Source organism: Manis javanica, chromosome 10 (genome assembly GCF_040802235.1).
Source record: "Manis javanica isolate MJ-LG chromosome 10, MJ_LKY, whole genome shotgun sequence".
In the NCBI taxonomy this organism is placed as follows: Eukaryota; Metazoa; Chordata; class Mammalia; order Pholidota; family Manidae; genus Manis; species Manis javanica.
Window position 1 is genome coordinate 41146384 of NC_133165.1, and position 14084 is coordinate 41160467.

At 45.1% G+C, this 14084-nt stretch overlaps 1 protein-coding gene across 1 annotated transcript in view; it reads right to left on the minus strand.

The window, feature by feature from the left end:
* The window catches only part of CALN1 (calneuron 1), a 481060-nt gene extending 467369 nt beyond the window's left edge, over nt 1-13691 (minus strand). Inside the window, exon 1 of the mRNA XM_037003059.2 lies at nt 13282-13691. The gene's annotated coding sequence lies outside the window, so the exon portion shown is untranslated. The remainder of the gene's footprint in view (nt 1-13281) is intronic.
* Nucleotides 13692-14084: the final 393 nt, after the last annotated feature.

A 14084-nucleotide genomic window follows, 5' to 3' on the forward strand; every position in this document is an offset into this window, starting at 1 on the left:
GGCTTAACAACATGCTCCTAAATAATCAATGGATCAACGAACAAATTAAAACAGAGATCAAGGAATATATAGAAACAAATGACAACAACAACACAAAGCCCCAACTTCTGTGGGACACAGCGAAAGCAGTCTTAAGAGGAAAGTATATAGCGATCCAGGCACACTTGAGGAAGGAAGAACAATCCCAAATGAATAGTCTAACATCACAATTATCGAAACTGGAAAAAGAAGAACAAATGAGGCCTAAAGTCAGCAGAAGGAGGGATATAATAAAGATCAGAGAAGAAATAAACAAAATCGAGAAGAATAAAACAATAGCAAAAATCAGAAACCAAGAGCTTTTTCTTTGAGAAAATAAACAAAATGGATAAGCCTCTAGCCAAAATTATTAAGAGAGAAAGGGAATCAACACACATCAACAGAATCAGAAATGAGAACGGAAAAATCACAACAGACTCCACAGAAATACAAAGAATTATTAAAGACTACTATGAAAACCTATATGCCAAGAAGCTGGAAAACCTAGAAGAAATGGACAACTTCCTAGAAAAATACAACCTCCCAAGACTGACCAAGGAAGAAATACAAAATTAAACAAACCAATTATGAACAAAGAAATTGAAGCAGTAATCAAAAAACTACCCAAGAACAAAATCCCCAGGCCGGACGGATTTACCTCGGACTTTTATCAGACACACAGAGAACACATAATACCCATTCTCCTTAAAGTTTTCCAAAAAATAGAAGAGGAGGGAATACTCCCAAACTCATTGTAATACCAAAACCAGGCAAAGACCCCCACCAAAAAAGAAAATTACAGACCAATATCCCTGATGAATGTAGATGCAAAAATACTTAATAAAATACTAGCAAACCGAATTCAAAAGTATATCAAAAGGATCATACATCATGACCAAGTGGGATTCATCCCAGGGATGCAAGGATGGTACAACATTCGAAAATCCATCAACATCATCCACCACATCAACAGAAAGAAAGACAAAAACCACATGATCATCTCCATAGATGCTGAAAAAGCATCTGGCAAAATTCAACATACATTCATGATAAAAACTCTCAGCAAAATGGGAATGGAGGGCAAGTACCTCAACATAATAAAGTTCATATATCATAAACCCACAGCCAACATTATACTGAACAGCGAGAAGCTGAAAGCTTTTCCTCTGAGATCGAGAACTAGACAGGGATGCCCACTCTCCCCAATGCTATTTAACATAGTACTGGAGGTCCTAGCCACAGCAATCAGACAAAACAAAGAGATACAAGGAATCCAGATTGGTAAAGAAGAAGTTAAACTGTCACTACTTGCAGATGACATGATATTGTACATTAAAAACCCTAAAGACTCCACCCCAAAACTACTAAAACTGATATTGGAATACAGCAAAGTTGCAGGATACAAAATTAACACACAGAAATCTGTAGCTTTCCTGTACACTAACAATGAACCAATAGAAAGAGAAATCAGGAAAATAATTCCATTCACAATTGCATCAAAAAGAATAAAATACCTAGGAATAAATCTAACCAAAGAACTGAAAGACCTATACTCTGAAAACTACAAGTCGCTCTTAACAGAAATTAAAGGGGACACCAACAAATGGAAACTCATCCCATGCTCATGGCTAGGAAGAATTAATATCATCAAAATGACCATCCTGCCCAAAGCAATATACAGATTTGATGCATTCCCTATCAAATTACCAGCAACATTCTTAATAAACTGGAACAAATAATTCAAAAATTCATATGGAAACACCAAAGACCCCGAATAGCCTAAGCAATCCTGAGAAAGAAGAATAAAGTAGGGGGGATCTCACTCCCCAACTTCAAGCTCTACTATAAAGCCATAGTAATCAAGACAGTTTGGTGCTGGCACAAGAACAGAGCCACAGACCAGTGGAACAGACTAGAGACTCCAGACATTAACCCAAACATATATGGTCAATTAATATTTAATAAAGGAGCCATGGACATACAATGGCAAAATGACAGTCTCTTCAACAGATGGTGCTGGCAAAACTGGACAGCTACATGTAGGAGAATGAAACTGGACCATTGTCTAACCCCATATACAAAAGTAAATTCAAAATGGATCAAAGACCTGAATGTAAATCATGAAACCATTAAACTCTTGGAAAAAAACATAGGCAAAAACCTCTTAGACATAAACATGAGTGACTTCTTCTTGAACATATCTCCCCGGGCAAGGAAAACAACAGCAAAAGTGAACAAGTGGGACTATATTAAGCTGAAAAGCTTCTGTACAACAAAGGACACCATCAAGAGAACAAAAAGGAACCCTACAGTATGGGAGAATATATTTGTAAATGACAGATCCAATAAAGGCTTGACGTCCAAAATATATAAAGAGCTCACATGCCTCAACAAACAAAAAACAAATAATCCAATTTAAAAATGGGTAGAGGAACTGAACAGACAGTTCTCCAAAAAAGAAATACAGATGGCCAACAGGCACATGAAACGATGCTCCACATTGCTAATCATCAGAGAAATGCAAATTAAAACCACAAAGAGATATCACCTCACACAAGTAAGGATGGCTGCCATCCAAAAGACAAACAACAACAAATGTTGGTGAGGCTGTGGAGAAAGGGGATCCCTCCTACACTGCTGGTGGGAATGTAAATTAGTTCAACCATTGTGGAAAGCAGTATGGAGGTTCATCAAAATGCTCAAAACAGACTTACCATTTGACCCAGGAATTCCACTCTATGGAATTTACCCTAAGAATGCAGCAATCAAGTTTGAGAAAGACAGATGCACCCCTATGTTTATCACAGCACTATTTACAATAGCCAAGAATTGGAACAACTTAAATGTCCATCGATAGATGAATGGATAAAGAAGATGTGGTACATATACACAATGGAATACTACTCAGCCATAAGAAGAGGGCAGATCCTACCATTTGCAGCAACATGGATGGAGCTGGAGGGTATTATGCTCAGTGAAATTAGCCAAGGAGAGAAAGAGAAATACCAAGTGATTTCACTCATCTGTGGAGTATAAGAACAAAGGAAAAACTGAAGGGACAAAACAGCAGCGGAATCACAGAACCCAAGAATGGACTAACAGGTACCAAAGGGAAAGGGACTGGGGAGGATGGGTGTGTAGGGAGGAATAAGGGGGGGAAAGTAGAAAGGGGTTATTATGATTAGCATGCATAATGTTGGGGGTGGGAGAAAGGGGAGGGCTGTGCAACACAGAGAAGACAAGTAGTGACTCTACAACATTTTGTTATGCTGATGAACAGTGACTGTAAAGGGGTTTGTGGGGGGGACTTGGTATAGGGGAGAGCCTAGTAAACATAATGTTCTTCATGTAATTGTAGATTAATGATAACAAAAAAAAAAGTGAGAGAGAAAAGGGTGATTACTCCCTGATAGGATAAAACTAACTGTAAATCAATGATTAATGCATGCTCTAAATATCTTTAATTTTGATCACTTAAGGGTGTCAGATGATCAGCTATGGAGGTACATTTTTCTGATAATATTCCTTTCTCTTTAAAAAAAAAAAGCAGTTCCTGTGTGGTGACCTCCAATGAGTTCTACACAATGGTATAAAGGGCATATCAAAGTGTGGGAAAGGGTCTGTTTGTGTTTATACAGAGGAACAAAGCCTAATTTGGCTCCCCAGAAAATGAACTAAGATACGATATGAAGAAGAATTTCCAACATCAGCACTCTCTGGAAGAGTCATACCAGAAGATGATCATCAAAAAACCTCAACAAAGATCCAGGCGATGCTGCAGTTGTAGCTGCATTCATCCCACCAGTTCCTGGACTTGCCATGGGAATGAAGGAGGAAATATCTAAGCTGGCCTGTGCATACAGAAAAACAACAAATTTGACTGGATCTATACTGTTGGAACTCAACCAAGAATTAGGAGAAGTGCAAGTTGTAGCACTCCGAAATCTTACGACTACAGACTATCTACTGTTAAAAGAACATATGGGATGTGACCAGTTCCCAGGAATGGGTTGTTTTAATTTGTCTGATTTCTCTCAGACTGTTCACGTTCAGTTGGACAATATCCACCACATCATAGAATAGTTTTTACAAATGCCTAGGGTGCCTAACTGGTTTTCTTGGTTTCACTAAAGATGACTGGTAATTATAGGTCTGCTTTGGTTATGTAATTGTATTCCTGTTATGTTAATGTGTGTGCGCAATTTAGTTAGTAGTTTAAAACCTATACATGCTTAAGTTACTCTACAAGAAGATATGTCAAAGAAATAATTAGTCTTCCCATGTTTTCTTCCGTCTGCTACTCCTATAGCTTTTCTTCTTCCTTCCTAATTACAACCCTTAAATAGAATTCATGCCTCATATCGAATTTACCGTGTATCATAATTCTTCCAAGTGGTAAAGATACCTCAAGACAAATACTGGGCATAAAAGCCACAGAGCATAAATCTGCAAAGAAGTAAAAAGCTAACCTTTTCAAACAATATTGCCTCTCTCTCACTTACCAACTTTACATTTCCCTGTATGGCCCTGGAAGATGACTGGTTAGCCAGAGACGGGTAAGATTCCTCAAGGGAGGAACAACCTAAGACAGGCACAGTCGCAGGGGGGCCATCAGGTGAGAAATTAGGGGTCAACAGAGGTGAGGCTTAGAACCTCACCCCCCCCTGTTTTGAGAGAAATCTTCTGCATCGTGGATGTTTTATTGCCCTTGTCTAGCTTGGATTAACACTTAGTCTACAGGCACACACCTGATCATCTACATTTGCTCTCTTACAGCACTAAACTATGTTTTCTACCTATATCTTGCATCTAACTACCACTTCAGCATTTTATTAATAATAATAATAATAATAATAATAATAATAATAAGGGAGAAATGTGGGATTCACATATAAATCAAGTATAAAAATCAAATGAATATTCACATTTAACCTGATTGTTTATAGTTCATAATGTGTGATAAAACCTGAAAGTTTCTGTGATGACTGCCCTTGTACTGTTCACCATGTAAGAACTTATTCACTATGTAAGAATTTGTTCACCATGTAAGTACTTGTTCGTTATGCTTCAGAAGATGGGAGACTGACGAGAATTAGGCTTGGGGTGGATTAATGATTGTGCATTGAGCATTGAGTCCCCTATACAGAATTTTATTGTTGTTAACCATTTGATCAATAAATATGAGAGATGCCCTCTCAAAAAAAAAAATAAATAAATAAAACTCCAATACAGCACCAGCCAACCTCTCTCTGGAAAGGTCTGTATCATCTTCCCCAAGACCACAGCAGGGTCACCCCACACACACCCCACCCCGCTGGAGTTCTGATGATGAATCACCATTCCAGCTCAGTACCAGTGTCTTGCATGTACCTTAGGGTCTGAGATTACCCTCCCACCCCGATAGCCTCCAACCTCCTGCAGGATGTGGCCACTGCCAGAGGAAGCCAGCTGTCAGCGCGTCTGTCTCCTTTCTCTTTCTCTCTGTCTCTCATGACAACTGTATTCCTCCAAATCAGAGGACAGAACTTTCCTCTTCAGCAACCTCTTTCATGCAGAGGTCCGTCAAGTGCACCTAGGACCAGAGGCCAAAACTGAGGGAGCCAGAAGATGGCCGATGCTTCTTGGCTTCAGTCCCTTCTGATGTGCAAGGTTCTGAGTCAGCTTGCATCATAACTAACAATTTAGGACTAAGATTTCTGAGTGAGGATCCATTGACAGTATCAGCATTTATTTTTCCTTCCTTTTAATTACGTGATTCCTCCTTGTTGCCTCCAGCTCTTTGAGGGCTCCATGGATTCTGTGTTTCTGGGCTTTTGAAAGATGCATTTATCTCATTAGATGTAAGTAGAGAAATTTGGTACTGATTAGGATAACATAGGAGACAAGCCAGAAGCCAGCAGTACTTGAATCTACCCACAAGTGGGCTAGTGTCCATGTAAATAACTTAAGGGTTGGATCTTGGAGTGAAAAGAGAACCATTAGCCACAGCTTTAGGCAGATGGTCTGTCATCGACCTGCTACCACGAAGTGACTCATGAAGGCATGGGACTTGGGGTAACCAAGAAAACAGACTTGAAAACGCCATCCTGGTGGAACACTCTCTGCAACATTACATCCATGAATTTCCCCAAACAAGAAGTGATTTCACTAAGTCAGACCCTGACCTTTCTTGCAGAAAGCTGGCTGGTCTTTGAGAGGCAGAGAAAGGTGGAGAGTTCAGCTAATGAGTCACGTGCCTTGGGAGCAAGGCTACAGTGGTGGCAGTTCCTAGCCACCATATACTAACCTGAGACCCTGGACAAGTCACTGAACTTGCTGCATCTCTGTCTCTTCATCTGTAAAATTAGGGAAATACTGGTAATCATAAAGCTGATGACACACATAGTACATAGTAAGTATTATGCAAGTTTGCTATTATTACTTGTCATTTCCTGCTGGATCTGGAATATGTATTTATGTGTCTGTATAAAATGAATCATCAACCATAGACCAGATTAAAACAGAGCAACTGGTTTTAAGAACAAGCAGTAAGAATGCTGAAAGCTGAAATGCTCCATCAATGTGCAGTACAGATGTTTGAAGTTTTCTTACCAGGCTATAAAAATGTTTACACAGTAATTAGGCCTGTTATCAGTACACAAACAGATTACACTTTACAGAATGAATGAACAGCTCAAAACCCTCCCATTTTTCATCAGGTTCAGAGTGCTTTCCTAATTCTCGGGTATGCCAAAATAAATTCATTACCTAACAACACGGAGCCACTGCCGCGGGTAGCAAAGAGGCTCTGGGGTGGGGAAATTGACTCTGTTTGACGGAGCACATGTCATTTACTCTCTCTGCTCCTTCCTTTTCCACTTCTGTAAAATGAGATAACCAAGATCCCTGCTTCCTCTTAAACCCCATGGTTCTGTTACTTTACAATCATTCTCTTCTAAGCACATGTTCGCTCTTCTCCTCACCAAGAAAGGATGTGCTTAATTAAAGTAATGAGGGAAAGGGGTAGTAATTCTGATGAATCGCATAACGAGCTCCAATCCAATGCAGTTCAGTCACATTGACAGCGAGTCTGTGGCAATTCATTCCTGACACTTTAGCCCCCAAGCAGTCTTTGCGTTGAGGCCATGCAGATGCACTCAGACACATAAATGGCTGTAAGCTACACTTCATTGAATGTTTTTCTTTCCGTTTTCAAAAGATAATATTCTGTTGTAATAAATGTCACCAAATAATTAGCTAAGCTCCCTAATTGCACTTCTAAGTTTTTATATTGTCTAACTTTTGTTAATGTAAAAATGCAAGTGATTTATAATCATGACACCAACTTTTGGGCTCCAGTACTAGAGCAATAATGTTTAAATGCTCAGAGATGAACTTTTAATGAATATTTAATAGCTCTATTCTTTATAAATATAAACTATGCTTTCAGTAAACACTCTGAATATTAAAAAGGCAAGATTCAGTTTTTCCTAACAAAGTTAAGGTTCAAGTTTCCTAATGATTTTGTTTCAGTGGGGGAAATGGTCATTTAGGTTTCAAGCTCTAGAGGAAGTAATTTGGAAGATTAATTTGGAGATATGGTAACTTGTTACAGCAATATTCCAAAATCCTTAAACAAAATATAGATGTAGGTATTTGAATTGCACAGGAAAAAAATCTAACAATATATGGTTGGAAATGTTAGTGGTCTGAAGAATGAGATAGCAAAAAGGTGCTTTCATTTTTTATGTAACACTTCTGTGTTGATTTAATTTCTTGAAAAAAAAGAGAGACTATTTTCATAACCAAAAATACTTTTAAGCATAAAACAAAGACCCATCCATTGGACAGCTGGTGCAAAATAAGGATTCTAATTTCTGTCCCAACCAGGACCTTGAGTTTTTTTACATTAAAATTTCCAGAAATGAAATTGTAGGAAAAAGTGTTTAGTAGATATACAGACTCACAACACCCCACTCAAAACGTGTGTGGTCACCAGTGCCTACATTTTAAAATAGTTTTTTTCTGATTACAAAACAATAGGTGCTCATATTCAAAACAATAAAAATACTTCACAGGGGCAACAGCTTTGTACAAGCAGTGTTAACATTTTTAGTCCACTACTTTCCATTATTCTTCTAAGTCGTGTGTTTTTAAACAAAACTGAAATTACACTAGAAATACCATTTTGTCTGTACTCATATTTAATTGGTCCATTAGAAACCACTAAATTTAGGTCACCACCACATTTTCTCTCCATCTGTTACTCTTAAACACTATATTTCATTTGCTCTCTAATGGATAGACTCACTTTATTGTAGAAAGGTAGTGCATACAGAATACACAGCCGCCCAGGTGATCTTTTGACAACATAAATTAAATCATGTCACTCTCCCACTTACAACCCTCTAGTGGCTTCCATCAAATGCAGTATCAAACCCAGACTCCACAGGGTGACCTCTGTGGCCCCTGAACCTGATTATCTGACCTCAGCTCCTGCTACCCTAGCCTCCTTCCTGCTCTGCTAACACACCCACTTGTTCCTACCTCAGGATCTTTGCACTGCCTGGAAATTCTTCTTCAGGTCTTACCCCAGCTTACCTAGCTTAAAGATGGCTCCCCAGTGAGAACTTTCTTGACCACCCAATCTGAAGTAGCCCCTGCATCTGTCTCAATTATATCACACAATTTTATTTTCAATTTTTATTTTTTTTATTGTGCTTAACACCTCTACAGTATGAGGGTACCACCTCTAGCCATCTAATCCACCATCCTCCCTGGCACCTGTACTAGAGATCCTCAATAAATATTGGCTGAATGAATGAAACTGTTTTTAAAGTCTCCAGATTTGTGGTGCATGCAATAAAGTAACCTACTTTATCAGGCCTATTCACGGTGGCACAGCCCCTTAATGAGACTCTTTAAATAAGTCGTCTCCTCCTGCAGCCTGGTCCTGGAGAGAAGCCCACAGCCCTGCCAGTGGAAAAATGAATGAGTGGTTGTGTTTCGACCAGACTTTGATTTTGATCATCCACCCTGCAGCTAAACCGGAAGTCCAGTGCTAATACTACACCCTTCCCTTTCGCCCACTCCTGTATCAGTTAATCAGTAAGTTCTGCCAAGTTCCCTTCTGTGGGGACATTCAATATCTGTGTCACCATCTTTCAGCAGGATAATTTCAGTGCCCTTTTAGGAAGAAACATCTCTCCCCATTCTGATGACCTTTCCAGAACACTATTTCTAGATAAGTAGGGCCAAAGCTAGGCTCACTGGACATCTTCTCTGAGCATTTTGAATGTAGAAGAATAATACAGTGAGAATGAGCATGAGACAGGAAAAGCTTGAAGATTATTTACTCCAAAAAATATCATCTGATAAGGTGACTCCTGCCCCCAGGCTCCCCTCAGTGGCCTAATTCCTGCCTGCTCCCAGCCCAGCTCTGCAGATGTGCCCTCAGTCCTATGCCTTCCATCAATACCACCAACCCATTCTCTTTGTTTGCTTTGTTAGAGTTGGTTTCTACTGCCTGCCACCCAGGAACCTTAACTGACAATTCACCTGAACTTGTGCTGAATCCTCTCCTCTCTGCTCCCTACCAGGGCCTCAGTGCTCCTGCCTCACCAGCATGCACACCTCTGGTCTTCTCACTGGCAAATCCATGCTCCACAAGGTCTCCGACTGGACTTACCCAAATCTGAGAACACTGCCCACCCTCATGCAGAAATACTGAGCTGCTGGTCCTAACAAAAGGCCCCCATCTACCACCCCAGGCTCTTTTCCTGTCCCTACTTGCCTCTTAACCTTTAAGCTCCAGGAATCTAAACTCCAGGCTGCTTCTTCATATTTTCTGTGTGTTTTCTTACCTCTACCACTCTGCTTACCCTATGTCCTCTACATTGCAATACCCATTTAAGACTGACCATTTCAAAATCATCCTTTAAGCTCAGCTCAGGCAGCACTTCACAAATGTTTATCCCAAACACAGCGTCTGCCTTCACCACTAACCTGTCAATTTTTGATGCAAGGCACTGCATCATATTCATCTCTATATCCATACCACATAATAGGCCCTGAATACATTTTTGTTAGATATTAAATGATTAAGAACATAATTTGCTTGAAAAACCCAGGTGGCATGCAACAGATGTGTTTTCATTTTCCTCCTTTCTCACCACATTCATTGTCCTCGAATTGAGCAAGCGAGGGATCAGCCAGCGCTCTGCCCATCCTGAAGGAAGGTCTCACTGCTTGAGACTCAGGATACAGGCTGCCTACTGAGCATCAGAACCGACAGCCAGTCACACTGCCTCGTAGTTCTCCATCAAGAAAGGACATTTTAGACCCTCTGACTACAATAGTTTAAGTCGCCATGAAGGGCAAAGACGCCACCCACCCCATACCACGTGGGCACGGACAGGGAATGTGCAAACACAGAAGCAGCCTATAATCAAACCAAGCAAGGCTCAAACCTCACATGGCCCCAGTATAGGCACCCTCCGCTGGCCCACTGCACAAGGTGCTGCTCTGCTTGTGCTTGAGTGTCCTCACCAGGAATGAGGGATGAGACACAGACCTACATTCACTCAGCAAACACAGGCAGGGCATGCACTATGCTCTGACTCCAAACAAGGCATGAAGGTCAGAGGTCACGAGAGCAGATCATAAGCGGCAGTGTGGGAAGAATACTAGACTTAGGATAAGGAACCCCAACTTCATAGAATCAAACTGTAAACCTGCCTCTTACCCACAAACTACACAGCCTCAAGAAAAGTATTTAGCCTCCCTCAATAACAATTTCAAAATATGAAAAATGAGCTCAAATGTGTGAAAGTAGCACCACGCAGGATCTCAGAAATCTAAATAAAGAGGGTCTCCAAAGAACTTAATGTCCCAAGTTCTATCAGAGCCAGTGTTCTTCTCAATATGAGAATGAGCACCCCCTTCTGCCACCCTCAAGCACTGTGTGGGCTGCCACGGAGCACACAACCTTGGGATCAAGTACCAGGGCACAGATACCTCTCCCGCCTGCTGACCCAGGAGGACACGGTCCCTCCCAAGGCCACTCGCTATGGAAAAGAATTTCTAGATAGAAGCCCAACCCTGCTCAATATTTATGCCCTAATTAGAGGCCTCCTGTGGTGAAGATAAATGTTCAACTCAACTCAGCCAAGCAGCTGTCACACACCCCCTCAGCCCACCCCAGTCCACATCACTCCTTAGAAAGGAAAGGGAGTCCTGTGTCTCCATCAAATCTTGCCCATCATTCTCTCCACGGAGCCAGCTGCATTAAATTTTCTTTCTAAAAAGCCTTTATTCTGCACCCTCACTGAAGCTTGATTACTGGCAAGAGTTGCACTGAGAGTTCAGAGAAAGGTGATCTTGATGAACAATTCTAAGAGGATTTAGCGCTCCTGCAATAAAATATCCTAGGGTGTGGGTTTCCAGAGTTTTGTTTTCATTACTCTACTTGGATACATACAGTAACCAACTTCAGTGTTGTAGACCAGCTTCTCGGTAAACACAACCATTCTTCAAGCAGCTTGTGCCCTGAAAAACCCCCGTTTGCTGTGAACCCAGAAAGGGGGGCCATGCAGCTGGGATTCCACCAGAGCAGGCTGCCTGGAAAACGCAGCCCAGGGCCATTCATGGGGGCTGCCACCGACTGCCCAAAGAACAAGAAAAGTTCTGCTGTTCTCGGAGCTCAGGAATGCATCCTCACTGGGGTACAGCAACAGGGCGGTGAGAATAGGGGAAGTCTGAGTTGCCACCTAGACTTCAAAGCCTCAAACAAGTAGCTAACAAAAGTGGGACTCCACCAACTCTTCCTTCTCCTTCCCGCAACACTTCACTCCAGCCTACAAAGATGAAATAAAAACAACCAACAAGCCATGGAGGAGAGCTGGAGTCAGCCTTGCTAAAAAACACGTCCTGCTCTAGCCTCAAGACAATTTCACACCAAATGGCTTTAACCTTTCCCAAGCTCTGATGCCTGAATAGAAAAAGAACTAAAGCCAGTAAGCAAAGAAGCACAACATGGAAATACTAACAGCTGAGTTTTCACATGTGCACAAATGTGTGTGTGTGGATATACAGAGGGCAGAAATCTACTCATTCTTCCCAGAGAAGGTCACCGAAGCTCTGTCAGGGAAGTTGCTCTTATTCACTCCAGAGTGTAGTTATTATCAGCACTAATCAGGCTTCGGTGGCCATGGCCCAGCACAGCCGCACACAGCACTGAGCTGCTGTTTTCTGAGCCCTCAAAGTCTCCTGTTCTGCAAAAACCGGGTTTGGGGCCTAGGGATGGCACCCCAGGCTTGGCACCCAAGGAAATGCAGGCACCGGTTCACCTGGGCTAAGGGCTTCAAACCCATGGCAAGGAGGAGTCTTCCTTATAACCTCTTCCTCAAAGCAAAAAGAGCAGTGGGAACTGAGGCTGTGGGTGGGGACCGAGGGCGCACGTGGCTGGCACCCAGGAGGCAAAGCGTAGCCCTGAGTCCCAGGCTCAGCACCACCCTCCTGTCAATGTGAGCTGTCCTCTGATCGCCCTAGCCCCAAGGCCGGCCCCCAGAACAACCTGCTGCTGCCGAGGCGCCCTCAGGCCAAGTATGAGGAAGTTCACTCCCCGTCGCGCCAGTCCGGAGAGTCTGGGGCACCCGTGTAAACCCAGACTGCCTGAGGGAGCCGAAGCCCGCCCTTGCCCAGGCGTCGGACCGAGGGAGCCGCTGGAGGCCTCCCCGGGAATCCCGTGCTCCCCAGGGCCCGCGGAGCCCCGGCGGGTGGCGGCGAGAAGGCGTGTGCCTAGGCTGGTGAGCAGCCCGCGCCGGGGACTAGAGGCGGAGGGAATCCTGCCTCCAGTCTCTCCCGATCGCCATGACTCCCAGCTTCCCGAAGCCTGGAAGTAGCACTGCTCTACCTGGGCTGCGGCGCGGCTCTCCTCCCCTTTTCTCTGCACCCTGCCCGCCGCCCTGGCGGCCAGCGGCGCCGGGGACTAGGTGAGTATCAACCAGCCTGCAGCCCGCACAGTTCCGGGACACCCGAGTGGGACACCCACGGCCCGTCCCCAGCCCCACGCCCCCGGGCTGTCGGCAGCAGCCACCCCAATGGAGGGCGAGGTGGCTCTGGCGGCCCCAGCTACCCGCTGCCCTCCGCCAGAGCCAACAGGTATGGGAGGCGGTGTCGGCCGCCCGCTCGGACCCGGGATCTGGGCTCCGTATAGGGTGAGGACTCGGGGAAGAGGCGAGGGCGGGAGGCGAGCGGAGGGCGCGAGCGGGCGGCAGCACTCACCTCTCGCTGGGCCGGGCCGGCCGCGCGGGCCCGCTGCCCCGAAGCCCAGGTTCCGAGGCGCCTCCGGGCGGTGCGGGGGGCTCCCTCCGAGGCCCGCAGCGGGGGAGGGGGCGGCGCGGAAGGAGGCGCCGGCGGGCAGCGCTGAGCCTTACGCTCACACCCCCAGCCGGCAGCCGCGTCCCCGCGCTGGCATCCTCGCTGCCGCCGGCTCCCACGGCTCCCCGGAGCCGCTCCCCAAGCGCGCGCCGAACCGGCGCGAGCCCCTCGTCGGCTCCTAGCGCGATGCGGGCGCCTTCCTCCCTGTCCTTGTCCTCTGCTCCTGTCTGGGGACGCGTGCCCCGCACCCCGGCACGGCGCGCTCCTCTACCCCTCCCGCTCCCGCTGGCCGTGCAGAGCCCTGGCGCGCGGGCTTAGCCCATGTGCGCGGCTGCCTCGCTGCGCCCCGGAGCTCAGTGGCCGAGGCCCCGCAGGAGTTGCGCGCCCTAGACACTCCATGCAGCTCCGGCCTCCTCCCCCTCTCTTCCCCAGCGGGCCCCCCAGGGCCTTGAGGCCGCTCGCAGCGCTGTGCCCCGCTCTGCCTGGCCCGCGTCAGGAGCGGGGTTCAGGGTTCGCCTTGGGCGCTCGCGCCCCGGCTTTTCCGAGGGTCGAGGAGCCCCCACCCCCACCCCTTCTCCTAGCCAATGGCTCCCTCGGTTTCCAGGCAGCGCAACCTGAGGAACGCCTCGGCGCGCGCGCACACACACACACACACACGCTGCACACGGGCACACACGCGCGGGGCGAGCTGGAGCTTGGCAGACGGT